Source organism: Sphaerodactylus townsendi, linkage group LG05 (assembly GCF_021028975.2).
Source record: "Sphaerodactylus townsendi isolate TG3544 linkage group LG05, MPM_Stown_v2.3, whole genome shotgun sequence".
Taxonomy (NCBI): domain Eukaryota; kingdom Metazoa; phylum Chordata; class Lepidosauria; order Squamata; family Sphaerodactylidae; genus Sphaerodactylus; species Sphaerodactylus townsendi.
This window is the reverse complement of record NC_059429.1, coordinates 127,512,375-127,536,495: the sequence shown is the minus strand read 5'-3', so window position 1 is coordinate 127,536,495 and position 24,121 is coordinate 127,512,375.

The window sequence follows — 24,121 nt, the reverse complement described above, 5'->3', positions numbered from 1 at the left end:
AAACAGTGATGGCGAATCTTTTCAAGACTGAGTGCCCAAATTGCAACCCAAAAGCCACCTATTTATCCCAAAGTGCCAACACAGCAATTTAACTTGAATACTGAGGTTTTAGTTTAGAAAAAACAGTTGGCTCCAAGGTGCATGTTACTCGAGAGTAAGCTTGGTGAAGCAACCGTGCATGCTTCGAAAGGGTGAATCACGACCCTAGGAGGGTTTACTCAGAAGCAAGCCCCATTGCCAGCAACCGAGCTTACTCCCAGGTAAAGGATCATGCCCAGGCCAGCCTAGGTGTGTGTGTGGGGAGGTGATTTTCCACCCCATTCCCCACATGATGAACTCTGTGCACACATGCCCACAGAAAGGCCTCTGAGTGCCACCTCTGGCACCCGTGCCATAGGTTCGCCACTGCTGCCTTAAAGGTTGAGAAAAACGAGATATAAATCCAAACGCTTCATGTTCTTCTTTCTGGAATTACAACAGAACTTCCAACAACACAGAAACATTCCTTACAGGAGAGAAAGGTGGGGTACAAATCCAAACTCCTCCTCCTCCTCTTCTTCTTCTTCTCCTTCTTCTTCTTCTTCTCCTTCTTCTTCTTCTTCTTCTTCTTCTTCTTCTTCTTCTTCTTCAATGCACGGTAATGGCCAGCCAAGTGAATTGTTTTATTATGCTTGGTTTGGATCAGAGTCATAAGTGGAGGCAGGTGAAATCTTTGTCCAGGTCCCCATGGTAACTTTCGTCAGCCCTGTGGCGCCTTCCGCACGTGCAGAATAATACACTTTCAATCCACTTTCACAATTGTTAGCAAGTGGATTTTGCTATTTTACACAGTAAAATCCAGCTGCAGAATGCATTGAAAGTGAATTGAAAGTGCATTATTCTGCACGTGCGAAAGGGGCCTGTCCATCGCAAATGCCTTTTCAGGGAAACAGGTGATCAGTCCCACTTTACCCCCACAAAAGCCGCCTCTGCCTTCCCCTTCCATCTCCTACAGGACGAAGGGGATGATTGGCTATGAACTCTACTAACTGGGAGTTTGTAAAACTAGAGCTATTGTTTTGGCTTGAAAACACAGAAGGCCTGTTTGGATCAGGGCTGGACCACTGGGAAAAGAGGGTCAACTCCTACGCAGTGGCGTAGGAGGTTAAGAGCTCGTGTATCTAATCTGGAGGAACCAGGGTTTGATTCCCAGCTCTGCCGCCTGAGCTGTGGAGGCTTATCTGGGGAATTCAGATTAGCCTGGGCACTCCCACACATGCCAGCTGGGTGACCTTGGGCTAGTCACAGCTTCTCAGAGCTCTCTCAGCCCCACCTACCTCACAGGGTGTTTGTTGTGAGGGGGGAAGGGCAAGGAGAGTGTAAGCCCCTTTGAGTCGCCTGCAGGAGAGAAAGGGGGGATATAAATCCAAACTCTTCTTCTTCTTCTTCTTCTCCTGATCAAAACAGTCCCATAGGGGAACTTTAATCGATTGTTGCCAACCTCCCTGAATCACCTGGCGATCTCCCACTATTACAATTGATCTCAATAATACAGAGATCAGTTCCAATGGAGAAAATGGCTACTTTGAAGGGTGGGTTCTGTGACATTATATTCTGTAGAGGTCTCTCCTCACCCCAAGCCCCGGCCTCCTCAGACTCCACCCCGAAAACCCCCACATATTTCCCAACCCGTAACTGGGAACCCCACATTAAACTCAGGAAAAACGTAGGCCCAAGTTTCCCTCCAAACACAGGCGAAAAGGTAGGCACAAAAAAGGGGAGCTTTAGAAATAAGATGCTTAAACCATTTGAGGGTTTAAGCAAGTTAGAGTTATTACCTCAGGATAACCAGTTTTATAAACCATTCATTCCTTTTGATTTAAAAGGCCGGATCAAGCCCAGCCAGCTGGGGTTTTTAAGCGAAACATGAAAGATAGCGGTGGGGATGAACCTAATTGTTCGTCTAACCTTTGAAATATCTTGGAAGAGGTTCCAATCAGAGTCTTTAGCTCAGGTTATAGATTGGAAGTAATGGGGCCATTAAAACCCCATGAAAGTATATCTGTAACATTTAAATGGAGTTCAACTGAGGGACGGCACCCACGGCTGAGTTGCAGTTTCTGTTCTGTGGTCTTTTGAGGGGTGGGGGGTCAGGGGCAGGAGCGAGCCAGGTGGGTCAGATTGGCCCTCCTTCTTCTACCATTTTTACCAGGGCAAGCATCACACCATTTGGTGCCCCAAGCCCCCTTCCGCACAAGCAGAATAATGCGCTTTCAACCCACTTTCAGTGCACTTTGCAGCTGGATTTTGCAGTGCGGAATAGCAAAATCCGCTCGCAGACCATTGTGAAAGTGGATTGAAAGTGCGTTATTCTGCATGTGCGGAAGGGGCCTTCAAGAACGCATGAGAATGTAAATTGGGAATATTTCTAATGACCTTTGCTACTGGCCAGTATCAATTTGAGTATTTTGGTGGAAAGCTTTTTATCATTCATTCAGTCAGTCAGTCAGTCAGTCAGTCAGTCAGTCATGGTACTTACCCCTGGTATTGATATCCACAGTGATTCTGTAGGGGAACCAGCTCCCCTTTCATTGTCTATTTTATGTGACACTATGCTCTCTTTGATGTAATGGGCAACTCCACCCCCAATGCGCCCTGTCCTATCCTTCCTATAGAGCCTGTAGCCTGGTATAACAGCATCCCACTGGTTCTCCTCATTCCACCATGTCTCTGTAATGCCCACTATATCAATGTCCTCCTTCAAAACTCTGTACTCCAGCTCCCCCATTTTAGGTCGAAGGCTTCTACTATTAGCATACAGACACCTGTATACCCTGTCTCTGTCCTTAACCTGGGATTTATGTGCTTTACCCTCAAGTCTTTTGTAGACACTATCCCTTGTCACATGCACATTGCTATGTTCCTCGCTTGTATGTGGTTGATTTAGAAAAACCTCCCTCTCTGCCTGTATTCCCATAGATACTGTATTCCGGACCGAAGTCACCTCAGCTCCTGTCGGCTTTCCCCCAGGGATCAGTTTAAAAGCTGTTCTGCCACCTTTTTAATGTTGAGCGCCAGCAGCCTGGTTCCACTTTGGTTAAGATGAAGCCCGTCCCTTTTGTACAGGCCTGCCTTGTCCCAAAAGGTTCCCCAGTTCCTGACAAATCTGAAACCCTCTGCCTTACACCACCTTCTCATCCACGCATTGAGACCCTGTATCTCCGCTTTGCCTAGCCTTCAGCCTCTGGCGCCAAGTGGAACAGGTAGCATTTCGAAGAATGTCACCTTGGGGGTCCTGAACTTCAACCTGTTACCTAGCAGCCTAAATTTAGCTTCCAGAACCTCCCAGCTACATTTCCCAATGTCGTTGGTGCCAATGTGGACCACAACTGCTGACTCCACCCCAGCACTGTCTAAAAGCCTAACTAGATGAAGTGTGACATCCGCAACCTTCGCACTAGGCAGGCAAGTCACCATGCGGTCATCACGCCTCTCACAAACCCAACTCTCTATGTTTCTAATGATCGAATCACCCACTACAAGGAGCCCCCCACCTCCCTGAGGGGTATCCTCAGTGTGAGAGATTAAACTTTTAGTCAGTGCCCCCCCCCCCCCCGGAGCTATCTGTACCTACTATCCCTCAGGAAATGTCCTTATTTATTTAAAAACAAAATTGCCGCTGGTTCCAGAGACTGAACTAAAGACTGACTGACTCACCTCTCAGCAGCTCCACCTCTCAGCAGCCCAGGACAAAGAGGAACAAGAAATAACCTCTGTTAACCCCTGTTAAGCCCCACCTCTCAGCAGCCTCAGCAGCCTTACAAGGAGAAAAAGAGATAACCCCCTGCTAACCCCTGTTAAAATACACTGTTTTAAAAGATGTGGCTTTGAGAAAAGCCCTTCAAAAATGAACACCAGAGCTCACTCTGCTCTTTCTGGCCCAGTTCTCTTCTCCCCTGCTACTCCTCTCTGCTGGTTCCAGAGATCCTCTTTGATCTGAGATTGCAAATGCTTTAACAGTCCAGGTGCTCGGGAGCAAAAGCCGCAGAAGGCCATTCTCTCACATCCTGCATGTGAGCTCCCAAAGGCACCTGGTGGGCCACTGCGAGTAGCAGAGAGCTGGACTAGATAGACTCTGGTCTGATCCAGCTGGCTTGTTCTTATGTTCTTAATTACTTTATTATTATTATTATTATTATTATTATTATTATTATTATTATTATTATTATTATTATTATTATTATTATTATTGTGTTGAATTACTTACCATGCTTGGTTTGTAATAGCTGCAACACTGCCTTATAATATATAAGAAAAGCCATATGGTGTAAACAGGTTGCTTATTGATAATCTGGAGAACCGGGCTTGATTCCCTTACTCCTCCACACAAGCGGCAGACTCTTATCTGGTGAACAGAATTTGTTTCCCTGCTCCTGCGCATGAAGCCTGATGTATGACCTTGGGTTAGTCGCAGTTCTCTCAGAACTCTCTCAGCCTCACCTACCCTACAAGGTATCTGTTGTGGGGAGATGAAGGGAAAGGAGTGGCAGAGACTTATCTGGTGAACCAGATGTGTTTCCACACTCCTACATTCCTGCGGGGTGACCTTGGGCTAGTCACAGTTCTTCGGAACTCTCTCAGCCCTACCTACCTCACAAGGTGTCTGTTGTGGGGAGATGAAGGGAAAGGAGCTTGCAAGCCCCCTTGAGTCTCCTTACAGGAGAGAAAAGCGGAGTGTAAATCCAAACTCTTCTTGTTCTGCCCTTTATTTTTCTATGGCTCTGACACCCTACATGAGCAAAATCCTTTTGCCTACTTATTCCTTTAGGGGACAGAATGATTGTAGGAAGACATATATCCATAAATGTTACAGAAGCTGGCGTCCCTCGAGGGTTTTGAGCTGAACTTCATCAATAACATATAATGGTTGCAGTATTGATGTCTTTTTATACCAGAGAAATTGCATTTCAAAGCAAATTTCAGCCTAGAGACAAATGCCTTAAAGCACAGCTACTTTAACTGGGAAAAAAAATGTCTGTGCCGTTGCCTTCCCCGCAATCCGAGTTTCAATGTTCAGTGCCTCCGTTTTGTGTACTGAATTATAGTTTTTATTAAAGATTAGAAATGGAGGGCACTTAAATCACGCTTTCTTCTGTATGTGAGAGAGACATCCAGCCCAGATCTGCATATTTGAATGCCATATTTCTTCCTTTTCCTTCCCCTTGCAAGATATATTCGCTTATTCTGCATACATACACTCACGCTTACAAGGCAAACGTTTGGGTGACAAAGAATAATCCTGCGTTCCGCGTCCCTCAGCCGTCTCCCTGAAAGCAAAGGGAAATGAGGCAAGGATTACAAAATGACCACTTGGGCTGGAACATTCTGAGCAAAAGGTTTGGACTTTATATATCTTAAGGTGAAACTCTGAAGAGAAAGAAGAGGAGGAGAAGTTCGCATTTATACCCCCACCCCACCCTTTTCTCTCCTGTAAGACACATGATTCCTGCTGGGTGATCTTGGGCTAGTCACAGTTCTCTCAGAACTCTCTCATCCCCACCTACCCTACAAGGTACATGTTGTGGCGAAAGGGAAAGGAGTTTGTAAGCCCCCTTGAGTCTCCTCACGGGAAGAAGAAGAAGAAGAAGAAGAAGAAGAAGAAGAAGAAGAAGAAGAAGAAGAAGAAGAAGAAGAAGAAGAAGAAGAAGAAGAAGAAGAAGAAGAAGAAGAAGAAGAAGAAGAAGAAGAAGAAGAAGAAGAAGAAGAAGAAGAAGAAGAAGAAGAAGAAGAAGAAGAAGAAGAAGGACGAGGAGGCCGAGGAGGGATCCAGGGAGGAACGAGGAGGGACAAAAGAGGACTCGAGGACAAAGAGGAGGAAGGAAGGGAGGAGGAGGGAGGACGGGAGGAGGAGGAGGATCTAATTTACCTGAATTTACCTAATGACAATGACAGGGAGGAGGAGGACGAGGAGTAGTAGTTTGGATTTATATCCCACCTTTCTCTCCTCTAAGGGGAAATCAGGGAATCAATTGCAATCCCAGGTGATCGCCAGTCACTAGCTGGAGGTTGGCAACCCTTCCAGGAACATTCTCTCCCATCACCACTAGGGGGAGCCAGTGAAGCTGAACTCGACTTTCCAAAGGGCACAGGGTAGTTTATTAGCATACAATACAATAACCTGTATTGGGCATAAGTTAAAAGTTGTTTACAGCATGACCAGGAACCATTGAACAGGGGCGGTAACAAATTGGCAAAATAGCAACGGATTATCAGAAAGAAATAAAAAATTAAATCTTCTATAAAATATTATTTAAAAAACACAATAAATAATTACGAGACAAATGAATAAACTTAATAGGTTGATCAGTTATACACATGTATATGTGTGTGTAAAAACATGAATTTGCGATACCAACAAATATAAATATGTATATTAAGAGGTCCAAAGTTATATCTCTTGTTAACAAAGTGCAGACACCTGTAAAAAAGACTTCCCAACTCCTTCATTAGTTCATGAGCACAGGTGTTATTCCTCCCCAGCTGCTTTAACCCTTTCATGGGTTTTGATCCCTTTTCATGCCGAAGCATGCTGTAACGTTAGAGTGGCCAAGTAGGGGAGTGAATAATGAGAGAGATGATTTCAGGGCCACAGATGATATCAGGAAGGGGCAGCATAGACGGTGAGAAGAGGGTGGGGATAATTTTGTGTGTCCCATCCCCCCCCCGCCATTGAGCCCAGGGTCATCTAACTCCCACTGTCCCCATGGGCGGTACGCCCCTGCCAGTAGCTTTGCAGAGAGGTGGGAAATATTATTCGGGTTCCAGCCCAGGTTGTGGCAAGCCAGCTACAGAGAAGAAGAAGAAGAGGAAGAGAGAGAGAGAGAAGAAGAAGAGAAGAGAAGAGGAAGAGAGAAGAGAGAGAGAGAGAAGAAGAAGAAGAAGAGAGCAAAGGAAGAAGAAGAAGAATAGGAACAGGAACCCAAGAACAAGAAGAGCAGAAGAAGAAGGAGAACAAGAACCAAGAACAGGAACAAGAACAGGAACAGAGAACCAAGAGACAGAGAGAGAGACAAAGGAAGAACAGGAACAGGAACAGGAGGAACAGAGGAGAACAAGGAAGGCAAGGAACAAGAAGAAGAACAAGAAGAAGAACAGAGAAGGAGAACAAGAAGAACAAGAAGAACAGGAAGGAACCAAGGAAGGAACTGGAAGGGAACCAGGGAAGGAGACAAGGAACAGGGAACAAGAGACAAGGAGAACAGGAGACAGGAAGGACAGGGAGAGAAGAACTAGGAACAAGGAGACAGAAGGGAGACAGGAACAAGAACAAGAACAGGTACTAGAATAACAAGAACACCTAGACACTGAGACACAAGAACAGGAAGAAGGGAGACAAGGAAGGAACTAAGAGAGAACAAGGGCAAAGGAACAAGAGAAGAGAGAGAGAGAGAAGGAAGAAGAAGAGGAAGAGGAGAAGGAGAGGAAGAAGGAAGAAGGAGAAGAAGAGAGGAGGAGAGAGAGGAGGAGAGGAGAGGAGGGGAGGGAGAAGAGGAGGAGGGAGGGAGGAGGAGAGGAGGAGGAGTTTGGATTCCATATCCCCCTTTCTCTCCTGTAGGATGCACTCAAAGGAGCTTACAATCTCCTTGCCCTTCCCCCCTCACAACAAACACCCTGTGAGGTGGGTGGGGAGACTAGAGAGAGCTCAGAAAAGCTGTGACTAGCCCAAGGTCACCCAGCTAGCATGTGTTGAAGTGCACAGGCTAATCTGAATTCCCCAGATAAGCCTCCACAGCTCAAGCGGCAGAGTGGAGAATCAAACCCGGTTCCTCCAGATCAGAGTGCACCTGCTCTTAGCCACTGCTCTTAGCCACTACGCCACTGCATCTCTGCCCGGTTGAGAATCTGCAGCTGTTCACACAACCCCTGTTCTGAAAATGCTGCTAATGATTCCACGGCTTCTAAGCCCCGTTGCATCCCATGAGATTAATAACGCTCTCCTCTGCAGAGCTGCTCCAACTGAAACATAGTGAAATCCATGGACTAAACTGGAATAACCCTGCCGAACTGGGTCTACAGATTTGGGAGAGTTGGGCGGGGGAGCCCTCCAAGCACAAGCGTTTACCGCACAAAAGGCTGACAAAGCAACCGGCTGTATTTTTGATGCCTGACCTTTTGCCGCGACCTCATCTCCCAGCCACCAAGAATTGTGGTCTCCGTTATGCATCTGCAGCTATTTTCGGGCATGGTAATGGTCGTTTTATCATTCAGGTCGATGACTGGATCCCAGAATTATGGACAGAGGTGTCTAAAATCATGTCGACAGTTATTTTAAGTCGACGAAAAGGTGAAAAGGTAAAAAGAAAAGGGTGACGAGAACAAAGGCAAAGAGGAAACAAGTTTGCATTAACCTACCAGGGGTCTGGTAGTGGCTACCAGGGGTCTGCAACCTGCGGCTCTCCAGATGTTCATGGACTACAAATCCCATCAGCCCCTGTCAGCATGGCCAATTGGATCCCCTGGAGCGGGGTCTGCAACCTGCAGCTCTCCAGATCTTCATGGACTACAAATCCCATCAGCCCCTGTCAGCATTGCCAATTGGATCCCCTGGAGCGGGGTCTGCAACCTGCGGATCTCCAGATGTTCATGGACTACAATTCCCATCAGCCGCTGCCACCATGGCCAATTGGATCACCTGGATCAGGGGTCTGCAACCTGCGGATCTCCAGATGTTCATGGACTATAAATCCCATCAGCCCCTGCCAGCATGGCCATTTGTAGTCCATGGGATTTGTAGTCCATGAACATCTGGAGAGCCACAGGTTGCAGACCCCTGAATAGCTCAAGTAAGCAAGACAGTACAGTTTGGGTTCTTTGTGCAGTGCAGAGAGAGAGTTATTCCTTGGAGGGTGATTCGTCAAGAGCCCTCAATTTTTAAAAACCTCACAACATTACTAGTCCTCATGCTTTCTTAGGAAAGTATGAAATCAGTCAGTTTGGTTTTTAATTATTTTTACAATGCAAATATGATCCGACTTATGGAGAAACGATGAATTGACGACCTCAGAGCATATTACTGTTAGCAGCAGGGCTCAGGTCTTGAAAGCCAGCATGGTCTAGTGGAGGTTAAGAGCTGGAGGACTCTAAAGAACCAGGTTTGATTCCCCATTCCTCCACATGGGTGGCGGACTCTTATTTGATGAACTAGTTTGGTTTCCCCACTCCTCCATTCCTGCTGGGTGACCTTGGGCTAGTCACAGTTCTCTCTGAACTCTCTCAGCCCCACCTACCTCACAAATTGTCTGTTGTGGGGAGAGGAGAGGAAAGGAGCTTGGAAGAAGAAGAAAGAGAAAGAAGAGAAGAAGAGAGAAGAAAGAGAAGAAGAGAAGAAAGGGAGGAGGAGGGAGGAGGAGGGAGGGGGGGGGGGAGGAGGAGGAGGAGGAGGAGGAGAGCTTGGATTCCCATATCCCCCCCTTCTCTCCCGTGAAGGAGACTCAGTAAGGGTTACAAATCTCTCTTTGCCCTTCCCCTCACAACAAAACACCCCTCTGAGGTAAGAGTGGGGCTGAGAGAGCTCCGAGAAGCTGTGACTAGCCCAAGGTCACCCAGCTGGCATGTGTGGGAGTCCACAGGCTAATCTGAATTCCCCAGATAAGCCTCCACAGCTCAGGCGGCAGAGCTGGGAATCAAACCCGGTTCCTCCAGATTAGATGCACGAGCTCTTCACCTCCTATGCCACTGCTGCTCCAAGCCACCTTGCCACCTTGAGTCTCCTTACAGGTCTTTTTGGGGGGTGATACATATTGGGATAAGTAGTTTAAGCCTCATAACATTTTCCAGCCAGTGTCAACTATGCACTTTCGTACATGGACGTGCTTTTTCTTATTTTGCATACTATATTCTCCGGTATCCACAGGAAATAGAACTAGGAGGATCAGTGTACGATGTTTGCCTCTGAATTTTTCCCAGCTCACTCCGTTCCAAACATATCTTTGGAATCACAAGGACTAGGAACTTTTTTTACAAATAAAAGGGAAGCTTAGAGTCTCATGCACAAATAATATTTGTCTCTGCCCTTGCGACGAATTGCAGCAGATACGCAGCCTGGAGTATAATCTGTTCTTCTCAGACCTTGAGATTAAAAAAATGACACCTTTAAAAAGGAAGGCAGTATTGTTTCCAATGCCCTAAACATGGTCTGTGGTTCACACCACAGTTAGTGATCGTTGTCATAGGAGGCGTGATGCCTCCTCCTTTGGGTCACAGGGTCAGGGCAGAATGCAGAAACAGTTGCAACCGTAATTGTTCCCAATGCAGTCACTGCAATGCAGGGTCTATGCAGAGCTCTCCGGAGAGGGCGGGCGATGCATTGTTAGGAGCCGCTTGTCTTTGGATAATAAGGCCACTTCAAAAGAATCCATCTGTCAGAGCCGCGGAAAGGGATTGCGGATGGTAGATGCCTGCTGCCGCCTTGGATCTTTTCCCCTCTGGGAGTGACCTGATCCCATGCCCCTCAGAGGGAATGGTCGCTTTGCTTTTCATCTCACCACCCCTTTTTTTTGGCTGTGTAGATTCCTGATTTCTCCGAGCCGAGTAGATTCACCCATCACCAGCGTGGTGTAGTGGTTAAGAGCAGGTGGATTCTTATCTGGAGAACCGGGTTTGATTCCCCACTCCTCCACCTGAGTGGCAGAGGCTTATCTGGTGAACCAGTTGTGTTTCCGCACTCTTACATCCCTGCTGGGCAACGAGGATGATTGAAGGATTGGAGCACCTTCCTTATGAGGAGAGGCTGCAGCGTTTGGGACTCTTTAGTTTGGAGAGGAGACGTCTGAGGGGGGATATGATTGAAGTCTATAAAATTATGCATGGAGTAGAAAATGTTGACAAAGAGAATTTTTTTTCTCTTTCTCACAATACTAGAACCAGGGGGCATTCACTGAAAATGCTGGGGGGAAGAATTAGGACTAATAAAAGGAAACACTTCTTCACGCAATGTGTGATTGGTGTTTGGAATATGCTGCCACAGGAGGTGGTTATGGTCGCTAACCTGGATAGCTTTAAAAAGGGCTTGGACAGATTTATGGAGAAGTCGCTCTATGGCTACCAATCTTGATCCTCCTTGATCTCAGATTGCAAATGCCTTAGCAGACCAGGTGTTCGGGAGCAGCAGCAGCAGAAGGCCATTGCTTTCACCTCCTGCATGTGAGCTCCCAAAGGCACCTGGTGGGCCACTGCGAGTAGCAGAATGCTGGACTAGATGGACTCTGGTCTGATCCAGCAAGCTAGTTCTTATGTTCTTATGTTCTTAACCAACTAACCCATTTCAGTTCCGCTGGATCTTGTTCAGAGGTCAACAAATATTTTTTATATTATTTTTATTACTTTTTTAATTTAATACCCTCCCTTTCCGGCCAAAGCACATAGAACTAATATCCATGCATAAAAATCTTATTTACAGCCCAGTATGTCAAGCATCAGTCAATAATTTTAATGGCGTTCCCATAAATAACAAAGGTTTATAATGTGAATTGTACACAGTTTGCATTCACCAAGCAACTTTTTGAAAGGACACCACTTTGCAGACATGAACTGGACTGAAATGAAATCAACGATGTGTGGTCAAACATATGTAAAACGATGTGGTTTTGTGTGTATTTTTAGATACTGATGTGTATTTTATTGAGATTTTTATGTATAGTTTTCTATTGAGAAGAGTCAAGCAGAGTGCAATAAAATGTATATTTAATCCACTTTAAAAGGCATCTCCCGGGCTGATTCCGCATGGGCCAAAAACAGCAGTGTGAAAACAGTGTGAAAATGGTGTAAAAGGGTTTAAAACGGTGTAAAAGGGTTTATACTGTTTTCACACCATTTTCGCACCGCTGTTTTTGGCCCATGCGGAATCAGCCTCAGTCTTCTCAACTGCTTTGTGTCCCTGGTTTGTTTTTCACATTGCTTTGGGGTTTTTTGTTTTCCTTTCCCCCCCCCCCCTCTTTCTTTGGCTACCTGTTTGAACTACTTCCCAGCCCTACACTAGCCAGTATCATGAGATTTGGGGAGACAGTGCCTGAGGAGGATGGATGTAAAGCTTTAGATAATTACTCTAATCTCTATGGTAAAGACCATAGAGGGCAAGGATAGGTAGCATATAAAGATCAATCACTCAAAATGCATATTTTTTAATTTATTTTTTAGGCTTTTATACCGCCCCATCCCCGGAGGGCTCTGGGCGGTGTACAGCAAATAAAATAATAATACAGAATAGTTAAAACATTAAAAGCAGCAACAGTTGAATAATAATTATCAAATAAGAATATAAGTGGGTCCAGCATCCTAATTTTTTAAAAAAATCCCTCCCCTCCCTCTCCCCAGAGGGAGGCATGGTGGCCTCGTAGATGTCAAATGACCCAGATGTCGGGGTCAGGCGAGGGCCAAACAGGGAGGGGCTTTCCGCACTGACAGAGTTGTACTGGTTTCTATCTAGGTTCACCTCAGTGTATCTGCACTGCAACTGAGCTCAACGTTGTTTTGTCTCAGTTCCCCCCCCCCCCTCAGAACTGCGACATCCCTGTCGCAGTTATGAACTGCACCTTTCTGCTGGAACAAGGTCGATACCGCTTCGAAGTGGGGACGCATCGAAACCACACCTCATCCGTTCAACCAATCAGGAGCTGCTTTTGTGGCATGCGCAGAACGGGAGAGTCGTGGCGGACATGTATCTGTAAACTGTAAACTGTAAAAACTGTAAAAAAAAAAAAAGAATGCTCCCGTTTCCCATGGTAATACAAGCTCCAATCACAATCGAGGAGCGAAACAGGCACCAAGATGATCCCGCCCACTTAGCTCGGTTCCAGGGTGCCAAGTAAGTTGCTGTGCAGACAGCCTGGAATCGTCCCCCACTGAAGGGAACCGAGTCGACCTTAGCTCCCTTCTGTAGTGTGGAAAACCCCATAGTGTCTCTGCTAGTGCCATTTCCCCTAGTGTTCTTTCACGAAAACCTCTTGAGTCAGCCCTGCAGTACAGCGATGGTTTAAACCAGGAATGTCAAACATGCAGTCCGGGGGGCTCCTCAGGTCAGATCGAGAGTGAGGGCGTTACCTCAGCTGGCTCGTGGGCTTAATAATCCTACTCAGGGGATTCTGGTCTGGGCTGGTGGGGCTGCTACAAGGTCACTAGCTGAGGCAGCCCTCCCCGCTCCTTCTGTGCTGATCTGGGCTGGGGGGTCTGCAAGGGGCCATAACTTATAATGAATTAAAACCTTTATACTCCACCTTTGCTTATGGTTCAAGGCTGCAAACCACAGCTCGGGTGGGAATATGTCTAACACTGGAAAAAAGGAGCAGCAGTGGTGTAGGAGGTTAAGAGCTCGTGTGTCTAATCTGGAGGAGCCGGGTTTGATTCCCAGCTCTGCCGCCTGAGCTGTGGAGGCTTCTCTGGGGAATTCAGATTAGCCTGTACGCTCCCACACACGCCAGCTGGGTGACCTTGGGCTAGTCACAGCTTCTCAGAGCTCTCTCAGCCCCACCCACCTCACAGGGTGTTTGTTGTGACGGGGGAAGGGCAAGGAGATTGTCAGCCCCTTTGAGTCTCCTGCAGGAGAGAAAGGGGGGATATAAATCCAAACTCTTCTTCTTCCAAACTCTTCTTCTTAAACCAGAGAGAGAGAGAGAGAGAGAGAGAGAGATTTGGATCAGAGATGGATTCCGCATAGGCCAAACACAGCGGTGTGAAAATGGTGTAAAATGGTGTAAAATGGTGTAAAGGGCTTTACACCATTTCCACACTGCTGTTTTTGGCCTATGTGGAATCCATCTCTGATCCAAATCACTCTCTCTCTCACACACACACACACACACACACACACACACACACACTCCCTCCCCCTCTCTCTCTCTCTCTCTCTTTAAATTGACTGCTTTAATCTTGAAACACAATGGAAAATTCTGATCATGGGTTCCCACATCTTGCTTAGTTTAGTCCTTATAAAAACCTTATGGCACAGCTCAGAGATGCAAGGGTTTTCCAGGTACCCCCGGCTAAACTGATGGCAAAGGTACGATTCGAACTCGGGTCTTGCTGATGTCCACCCAGAGTTCCTTGGCCACTGCTAGGCTACCTCTGGTGAGTCTGCTTCATCTGAGAAGGCACCCAACGAAGTCCTTCAATAAAAGATTCCTCACTTTGATGCTACCTTTCCTGTGCGACAAAATGGCAACAATTTCTTTCATTGAATTCCCTTTTCAAAGGAGTGGCTTTTTAATCCTCCCTAGCAAAATATGAAAAGCCGAAAGTTGAAAAAAAGTTGAAAAAAAGTTGAAAAAGAAAGATAAGTTTTTTCTCAAACTTTATGACTCAATGCAGACTCAGTTGACTAGAAGTTGTTTTATAAGCAGTTCCGTCCAGCGCAAGGGCCAATTTACGTCCTTCTCTACCCAGTGGCAGGAATCTCCTGCAGTGGCGTAGGAGGTGAAGAGCTCGTGTATCTAATCTGGAGGAACCGGGTTTGATTCCCAGCTCTGCCGCCTGAGCTGTGGAGGCTTATCTGGGGAATTCAGATTAGCCTGTACACTCCCACACACGCCAGCTGGGTGACCTTGGGCTAGTCACAGCTTCTCGGAACTCTCTCAGCCTCACCTACCTCACAGGGTGTTTGTTGTGAGGGGGGAAGGGCAAGGAAGATTGTAACCCCCTTTGAGTCTCCTGCAGGAGAGAAAGGGGGGGATATAAATCCAAACTCTTCTCTTCTTCTTCTTCTTCTTCTTCTTCTTCTTCTTCTTCTTCTTCTTCTTCTTCTTCTTCTTCTTCTTCTTCTTCTTCTCTTCCCTCCTGCAAGACCCCCACTATTCAATCACAACTTGACTTATTAGGGAATTTAACAAGCTGTATTAAGCTTCATCGGCCCAGGCTTGCTTGCAGATTCAAAATGATGTCTCCTTTATTACAGGCCCTCGTTTCCTTCCTCTATTCGGCAAGGTAGTCTCATACCAGGGAAATTTTACGTGAATGTAATATATGAACTGATGTCACCATGAAATAATTAGGTGTTTAAAGCCCTGATCGCGGGAAGGTCCAACCGCCATTCCAGCTTTATGACAGAGCTGCGCCACCGTCGCTTTTTATGACAGCTGTTGGTTTTGCAAGGATTTCATAGATCTGTCAATAGGAATAAGTGAGATGACGTCGGATCGGCCAGGTAACCCACAGGAAATACAGTCGGCTGGTCTCCATGGGCTGGTGGTAACTGAAAGAATGAGATGGACTTGGGCAAGAGGATAAGGAAAGATTTATTCTTTCAGCATGGTGTAGTGGTTAGGAGTGGTGGACTCTAATCTGGAGAACTGGTTCAGTGACGTAGGTATACATTTTTAATGGGGTGGGTTCGGGGGCAGGGCTCAGATGGCGGGGCCACAGCCCCACCCGCCCCTGGGGGCATGGCCACATTTCCCCAAGGTCTGCCCCCCTCAGCTCCGCCCCTGCCACCCCTGCCTGGAGACAAAGGGGGGCACGGCACGGGGGTGGGGAGCGGAGCTTCGGAGCTTTGGACATGTAATGGGAGGTTGAACCGAGAACCCACCCTTATCTAAGTCCTTGACTGGGTTCGATTCCCCTCTCTTCCTACAATGCCTGGTGGGTGACCTGGTCCAGTCACAATTCTCTCAGAACTCTCTCAGCCCCACCTACATCACTAGTTGTCTGTTGTAGGGAGAGGAAGGGAAAAGGGGTTTGTAAGCCACCTTGAGTGTCCTTGCAGGAGAGAAAGGCTCAAAGCAAGATTACTCCGTCTTCCCAACCTACACTCGGTTTCTGAGGGTAGCTCTGTTGATCTGCAGCATATCTGAGAGGACTTTGCACAGGCAGAGGTGGGGATCAGGTTCTCACAGGTTCCCGAGAGTAGTTACTAATTATTTGTGTGTGCCGAGAGGGGGTTACTAATTGGTGATTTTGCCACGTGGTTTTTGCCTTAGTTACACCCCTCCTCTCAGCAGTAGCACGCAGAACTTGAAGCAGTCTGGCAGGAGGTGCACCGGCGTGCGTGGCAGCCTGCGCCTGCATCCATTCGTTTCCTGCCCAAGGACCGACACAGTGGCTGCGTCCTTGCCACAGCCCCGCCCAGGAATGCCCCGCCCCCGGAATGCCCGGCCACACCCCCATTGTGCCCCGCCCAGCCCCATTGGCGCTACGCCACAGTTTGAATCCCATCACCATGGGAACCTGTTACTAAAAATTTTGGATCCCGCCACTGTGCAGTCCCTCCTGCTGGACTGCTTCACTAAACTAGTGATTCTTTTGAAAAAGAGCCACTCCCGAGTGAACAGCCATGTAGGAGGCACCGGACTTGAGTCTAGCTAATTTACTCTCGGTCAATCCAGGACTGAGCCTTCCAGACACACTGGGAAACCTGGTATTAATTCCAGACTGTTCCTTTCATATTTGTGAAACTGGGGTATGCTCCATGCATTCATAGCATGCCAGGTATGAAAGGCACCCTCATGTAACCATATTTCTCCTTAAAGTACATGGGAATCGATAAGAACAAAAGAACATAAGAACAAGCCTGCTGGATCAGACCAGAGTCCATCTAGTCCAGCTCTCTGCTACTCGCAGGTGGTGGCAGCATATTCCAAACACCAATCACACATTGCGTGAAGAAGTGTTTCCTTTTATTAGTCCTAATTCTTCCCCCCAGCATTTTCAATGGATGCCCCCTGGTTCTAGTATTGTGAGAAAGAGAGAAAAAATTCTCTCTGTCAACATTTTCTACCCCATGCATCATTTTATAGACTTCAATCATATCCCTCCTCAGATGTCTCCTCTCCAAACTAAAGAGTCCCAAACTCTGCAGCCTCTCCTCATAAGGAAGGTGCTCCAATCCTTCAATCATCCTCATTGCCCTTCTCTACACTTTTTCTATCTCTTCGATATCCTTTTTGAGATGCGGCGACCAGAACTGAACACAGTACTCCAAGTGCGGTCGCACCACGGCTTTATATAAGGGCATGACAATCCTTGCAGTTTTATTATCAACTCCTTTCCTAATGATCCCCAGCATAGAGTTTGCCTTTTTCACAGCTGCCGTGCATTGAGTGGACATTCCCATGGAACTATCAACTAAGACGCCCAAATCCCTTTCCTGGTCTGTGACTGATAGCACTGACCCCTGTAGCGTGTATGTAAATCTTTTCCTTCTCTCTCATATGGGTACTTTAAAGTGGAAAGGCCATTTCTGCTGCTGTGCTATTTGTCCTTGGGAATCACAGTTCAAGGCAGAGTTTGCTTCTCAAAGCATATTCTGAACCGAGGAATGGAACATGCATCCCATCGCAAGTTGGTAAAAGGATTTACTGTGCTCCGGAAGTCTGTTCAGCACATTCGTGCCCCAGCTTTGAGAAAACCAACTCCATAGGGTTTGATGCAGACGTTAACTGGGCATAGCGCTGATTGGCTGGTGTCTGTGACATCACAGCCCTCCTCCCTCCCCAGAGCACTATTGCTGGGAGAGTACTTGGCTCCGTGGGGCTTCTGATTGGGTCAAGACCTTGTTTGTTTTGTAGGTCAGCCATGCATTTAGGTCCAAGCACAACAAAAATGGCCTCAAATCAAGCGAACTAAACAGGCCGGTGCACTCCCCATTTGCAGAAGGCGAAGATTTCTTGCATCCACGGCTTTAATGAAAGGGATTTCTCACTCCTTTGTAATTTGTAGTGATTTGAGGGATTCCTCTGGGTTCCATTATTCTAAGAAGACGCGCACTGGCATTTTTATCCTAAGTGCTGCATCTGCCTTTTATCTGCTGATAGGCCCCAGAGAATCGTCTCCAGGAGTGCTAATTAAAAGACACTAAAGAAGTGAGAAAGATGGGCTTAGACTGTGTCCATACTAGCCAATTTGAGTGTGATCTCTCTTTTTTGTTCACTAAGCTTGTAGATTGCACAGTCCTCTCCAAGCACTGGATTTCTTTGTGTGTCCTGCATTGCCTGAAAAGGATGGGATTTCAGGTGGATGTGACGCTCTAGGACAGTGTTGGCGAACCTTTTTGAGACCGAGTGCCCAAATTGCAACCCAAACCCCACTTGTTTATCTCAAAGTGCCAACCCGGCAATTTAACCTGAATGCTGAGATTTTAGTTTAGAAAAAACTGGTTGGCTCCCTCTTCCTCCGCCCCACCCGCTCAAGCAGGGGCCAGCCTGCTATAGTCTCCAGCAAGTCCCGCGCGCACCGCTCTGTGCCTCTCTAGCATCTCTGCCTCCTCTGCACCCCCCACCCCCCCGGGCAGCAGCCACTCAGAGCACAGGCAACAGGCTCGCCAGCCGAGTCCTTCCTGCTCACCGTAGTGCGCATACGTCGTGCTCAGTGGCCTAGGCCAGCCTAGATGTGTGTGAGTGGGGGGGTGATTTTCTGCCCCCCACATGACGAACTCTGTGTGCGCGTGCCCACAGAGAGGGCTTCAAGTGCCACCTTTGGCACCTATGCCATAGGTTCGCCATCGCTGCTCTAGGAATTTCCCCTAATCTCTATTGTGAAGACCAGAGTAAGGAAGATTCCTAGTATGTCATCATCAGTACCATTTTCTCACCATTTTTCCCTGCTGCTTACATCACTGAAGGAGGGATTTCAAAAGCTTGCTTCTTCCATTGTCATCACAAGTTGTGTATGTTTTTGTAATGCTTTCCAAAAACCTACCAAACCTGTTGGATGTTCGATTATTGCAGGACTAAAGAGATTAGTGCAGCATTGAAGGAAATGCATAGCCATGAATAGTTTTATACCATCTTAAATGAGGAATTACTGGTACGGAGTATATAGCTTGAGATATAAATCAGCACAGGGTACTTGAATCACCATCCTCTCTTCAGGTTTATCCTCTCTGCAGTCCTCAGGTTAGCCTGAGAAAGGATGGTTGGCCCAAAGTCACTCAGCAAGCTTCCATGGTAAAGTGGGGATTCGAACGTGGGTCTCCCAGATCCTAGTCAAACACCTTAACCACTAGACCACATTGGTTCTCCCACTTCGGTGATCTCCCATTTTGATGCCACCCCATTTTGCTGAATGTCTAGATTCGGTTTGAGATAGAGACAGGTGTTTCTTGTTTTGAACTCTGGAGCTGACAAAGCCTGTGTTGTTCTTTGATTCTGCTTGTTTTCCCAGGTAATAGCACCCTTCCTTTCAGTTGGATCCTGGCAAGGGTCTAGCACTCACAACCAATCACCTTTGCAGACAAGCTGCAGAGAGGGCATACACAGCGAGAGAACCTTGAATGTGTTATGCATTGAAAAGGACAGTGCACTCGTAGACAGAAAATGGCCCTGCAAATCCAGAAAACAGAAACACGGCATGGATTTCTAACCCGAACCAGTAATACGCTGCCCAAAATGAAGCAATCATGGTAAAAATCCAGCCCCCTTTCAACTCACATGTACATAGTTGATCCTGGCTAGAAAATGTTGTGAGGCTTAAACTACATATCCCAATATGTATCCCAAAAAAGACCCAACAAATTTCAGTTCCGCTGGATCTTGTTCAGAGGTCAATAAATATTTTTATATTATTTTATTAGTCATTTGATTTAATTTGATTTAATACCCCCCTCCCCGGCCAAAGCACATAAAACTAATATCCATGCATAAAAATCTTATTTACAGCCCAGTATGTCAGGTATCAGTCAATAACTGTAATGGTGTTCCCATAAATAACAAAGGTTTATAATGTGAACCATACAAAGTTCGCATTCATCAAGCAACTTTTCAAAACCACTTGGTGTAGTGGTTAAGACCAAGTGGATTATAATCTGGAGAACTGGGTTTGATTCCCCACTCCTCCACATGAGTGGCAGAGGATTGCTGGTGGGCTGGGAGTGTGACTACAGCTTCTACATTCCTGCTGAGTGACCTTGGGCTAGTCACAGTTCTCTCAGAAATCTCTCAGCCCCACCTATCTCACAAGGTGTCTGTTGTGGGGAGAGGACGGGAAAGGAGCTTGTAAGCCACCTTGAGTCTCCTTACAGGACAGAAAGGTGGGATATAAATCCAAACTCCTCTTCTTCCTCTTCCTCTTCCTCTTCCTCTTCCTCTTCCTCTTCCTCTTCTTCTTCTTCTTCTTCTTCTTCTTCTTCTTCTTCTTCTTCTGCTAACTACTTCTTCTTTACCCTGGCCTTGGTCCCTCCCTAGCAAGGTTGTCCATAGAAGGAAAATCAAGGCAGGATTCGGAACCAACACAACCCTGGTCTTTTTCATCACGCTAGAAACCCCCATCTGTCAGTCAATTCCCCCCAACTCCTTTGCAGATCTAGACACTGTATGAAGAATCCCGTCTCCTCTTTCGAGCCGAGTAACACTTCAAAATAATGGTACGTTGATACTGAATCACAAAGCAATTCCCTTGGACATACACACAGCTTAAGGGTTATTAACACTGAGCGGGCCAGCATTGATTTATCGTATCCTTGTGATTTTGCATCTCATTTGCCACCTTCAAACACTTCCCGGTAGATAGGCCTTTGTTAAAACTGTATTACATGTCAAAACCAAGATTCAGCCTTCGAAGGGTTCACTCCAGAGGCAGAGCTTCAACGAAGCCACCTGGGACAAATGCCCCGGGCTGCCACCGTCTGATCACGTGGGGGGGATTGCCCCCCACCCCCTCCTCCTTCCCTCCTCAGCCTGGCCCCGCCCCGCCAGCCTGCTTCTTCAGCCGAGCTAAGGGGTGCCCTGTGGAAGTTCCACCAGCTGAAGGAACAGTCTGGCGGGGCTAGCGCAGGGTGTCCCTTGGCCCGGCCCCATCAGGCTACCTGGGACCGCTGCTGCCAAGGTAAGTGGGCCGGTGTGGCGGGAGGTTCCTGGAGCAGGTGTTGCCCTTGTTTCTTTGTCACCTACCACCTGGATGTCCAGTTCTCCCAGGTCAACCATGCTTGCTGGCCTACATTGGTGATATAAATGTTTCTTCAGAAATGTTATGCCATTATCATAAACATCATATCATTGTGTGCTCTTATGCTATTCAAAACATGTATTATCATTATTATTGTTTTCCTCCCGTTCAAAAATTGTGTTCCAATTCAACAAGGAGCAACATTTCAAAAGGAAAGGAAAATATATATACGGAAACGAACAATTACATTTCTTCACAATATCCAATCCATATTAATTGCTGATATTATAAAAAATAAACACAAGGCTTCCAACTGTTTTTATTGGAGAAAATAATGAAATAAATTACCTAATTCTCTTGCCCAATACATGCCCAATTCTCTTGCCTGAAGAACATGGTTTGATTCACCACTCCTCCACATGAGCAGCAAACTCTAATCTGGTAAACCAGGTTTTGTTTCCCCACTCCTACACATGAAGCCTGCTGGGTGACCTTGGTCTGGTCACGGTTATCTAAAACTCTCTCAGTCCACCAACCTCACAAGGTATCTGTTGTGGGGAGGGGATGGGAGGGAGCTTGTAAGCTGCTTTGAGATTCCTTAAAGGAAGAGAAAAGCTAAGTATCCTTTATAATTATATTTGTCAACTCCCATCTATCCAAACTAAAAAGTATTCCTTATAAATAACGGCCCCAGAATCAGCTAGGCCATAATTGCGACAGGGGGCAGGGCACATGCTGAGCTCCGGAGCAGTGAGCATGCGTGCCCTGGGCCGGCGGGCAGCTGAGCCACACCCCGCCTGATCGCGGGTTGCGCACGAGTGTTGGGGTGGAGCACGCTCCCTATATATTAGGCAGCACGTGGTTGCTCCGGCGCTCTTCGACACCTGGAGGAAACTGACCCACCCTCCCTCCCTATTGGGGGAGGGTTTTTGTGCTGCTCACTTTGTCTCAGCCTTGGCGGTTTGGGCAGAGGAGAACATCTTTAAGGGGAGGCCGAACTTGCGTGTTGGTCCTCCCCGTGGTTGGGGGCCTCCATAAGAGGCTTGGGGTGGGGCGGGCTCATGGCGCATGCCGCGGAGGCCTCTGCAATTTGAGCCTGACACACCAGCAGGAAGGGGGTCACAGCAGGCAGGCGCCCAGGTGGCCCAGTACCTCCTGTCCTCCCCAGTATGGATTGGGGTGTGGTGCTGGGGTCAGCCAGGGGCCACGAAACGGATGCGCCGGCCACGAAACGGATGTGCTCCTCTTGCTTGCCCAGCTTCTGCCTCAATAAAGGGCTGTGGCCCATTTTAATTCTAAAAGGTGTCCTGTGGTTATTTCACCAGAAGGAACCTCTGCACATCTGGGCACAATAGTTATTTTCCCCCTTATACATCATAACCAATATTCATGTCTCCGCAGCTGTATTTTTTTTTCTGACAGATTCTATCCAGAGTCTCCATCCAACCTTAAAATCCGTAACTGGTTTATCTTTTACATACCTAGTTAATGATAATATTTATTATTTATTTATTTATTGGTTGGTTGGGGCTTATGTACCGCACTTCCCCCCAGAGAATATCAGTGATGGTGAACAACAAAGTAGAAATAGGGCACATGACCTGAGACTAAAATCCATTAGATATTAATTAAATTGGCTCTATATAAAATAAAGAAATGACACCTTTATTGCAACGAAGCATTACTAAAATCCAGCATGTCGATGGCGCCTACCTCAATCCCCTAAAAACCAGAAAGTAGGCGGCAGGATCCACTGATGTTATAGGGGTACCATCAAGCAGCCAGCCTACAGAGAGCGGGCGTGGGGACAGCTCAGTCTTACAGGCCCTGCGGAACTCATTAAGATCCCTCAGGGCCCTGACAGCTGGAGGGAGAGCGTTCCACCAGGCCATTTGTTTATAAATTGTTTTCTTGCAATAGAACGGGTAACATGACCATCTGAAAAAGCCAGCAGAGATGTGATAAAATCGAGAAAATGCCAAACGTTAAAAATTCACAAAACACCAGATGCCTGCGAGGGTCTTTTTTCCTGCACTCGCCGGAACCTTTGCGCTTTAAGATGTTGAGGCATATATGGTCTGGTGTGCTAACTAGCCCATGTGAAGCCATGGCAGAAAACAAGAGGCCGACATTCATCCGCACGTGCTCATCCGGCCCACCTTGGCCATTTGGCCAAGGGTCATACTCAGATCTGTCCTATCCTTTCATAGCTTGGCTTCCTGACTGCCTATGACCACATGCCACAGGGGTCGAATCCCCACTACCATCTTAGCCAGGTTTCAGAACACAAACTAACCAGGTTTGAGGGACGACCTCCCCGTTGCTTGCGTGGCAGATTCCGTTTCTGGTGCTCGTTCTCCCCGTTAATCCAAATTCCAGCAAGACCTGGTTGCAAGTGGCATAGACCCCATTGACACGGTTCAGAGCTGATCGGAGGGGAGGGATGAGGGTTGAAACCCAGACTCGTTTCCCGCCCTGGAGTGTGATGCGGCATTCAGACAACCAATCAGCGCTGCGATGCGCCCACAGTCTTTCCTTGTTTTCATTTCCGCTTTTGTGATTGGCCAGCAGAAGGGGACACAAACGTTAAACAGTGAAACGTGTAATTTTGAATCATGAATCGTTAAACGTTAAACTTTTACATGCTGTTTTTTTATCACACCCCTACAATGTATGTTTCCACAGTGGGAAAAGGTCCCGCCCCATCAAGGCATGCCAGCCAATCAGGGGAGACCAGTGAAGCGAGCTCGCCTGGTAGTGGGGATTGCTACGAGTTCTGCAACCGGGTGTGTCTGCTGTGTGCTCGCTGCGGTGGGGACAGAGAAACTCCGATGAAGAGGACACAGTTTCACAACGAACAGGTTTGGAACTGCGTGCAAATTTCAAGTGGGGATTTGACCAGGGTGTCAGGAAGGAAAGACAGGCCGAACCAGTCAGGATTCCTCCACGTATAAGCCCACCCAGTGCACTCACCTGAGGGAGGGAAATTGCTTGCAATCCTTTGAGCCTTCAAGTGAAAGATTTAAAAAATCATTGCCTGAAATATACTCTGCCACCTTTGTGACAAAATGCTTAAATGTGACTGATAACTTGCAGCATATTTCTTCTTTCAGCTTTGAAAGGGATTTTTGTTTTGATTTTAAAAGCAAGCTGCCCGTAAAATGGGATCGTTTCATGATTACTGGTATGCTGTGATGCTCCTTTTTGAGTGGTGAAGCCATGTAAAGAAAAAGAGATATTTAGCCTTAATTCCACCCTCTCCATCTAATTTAAATCT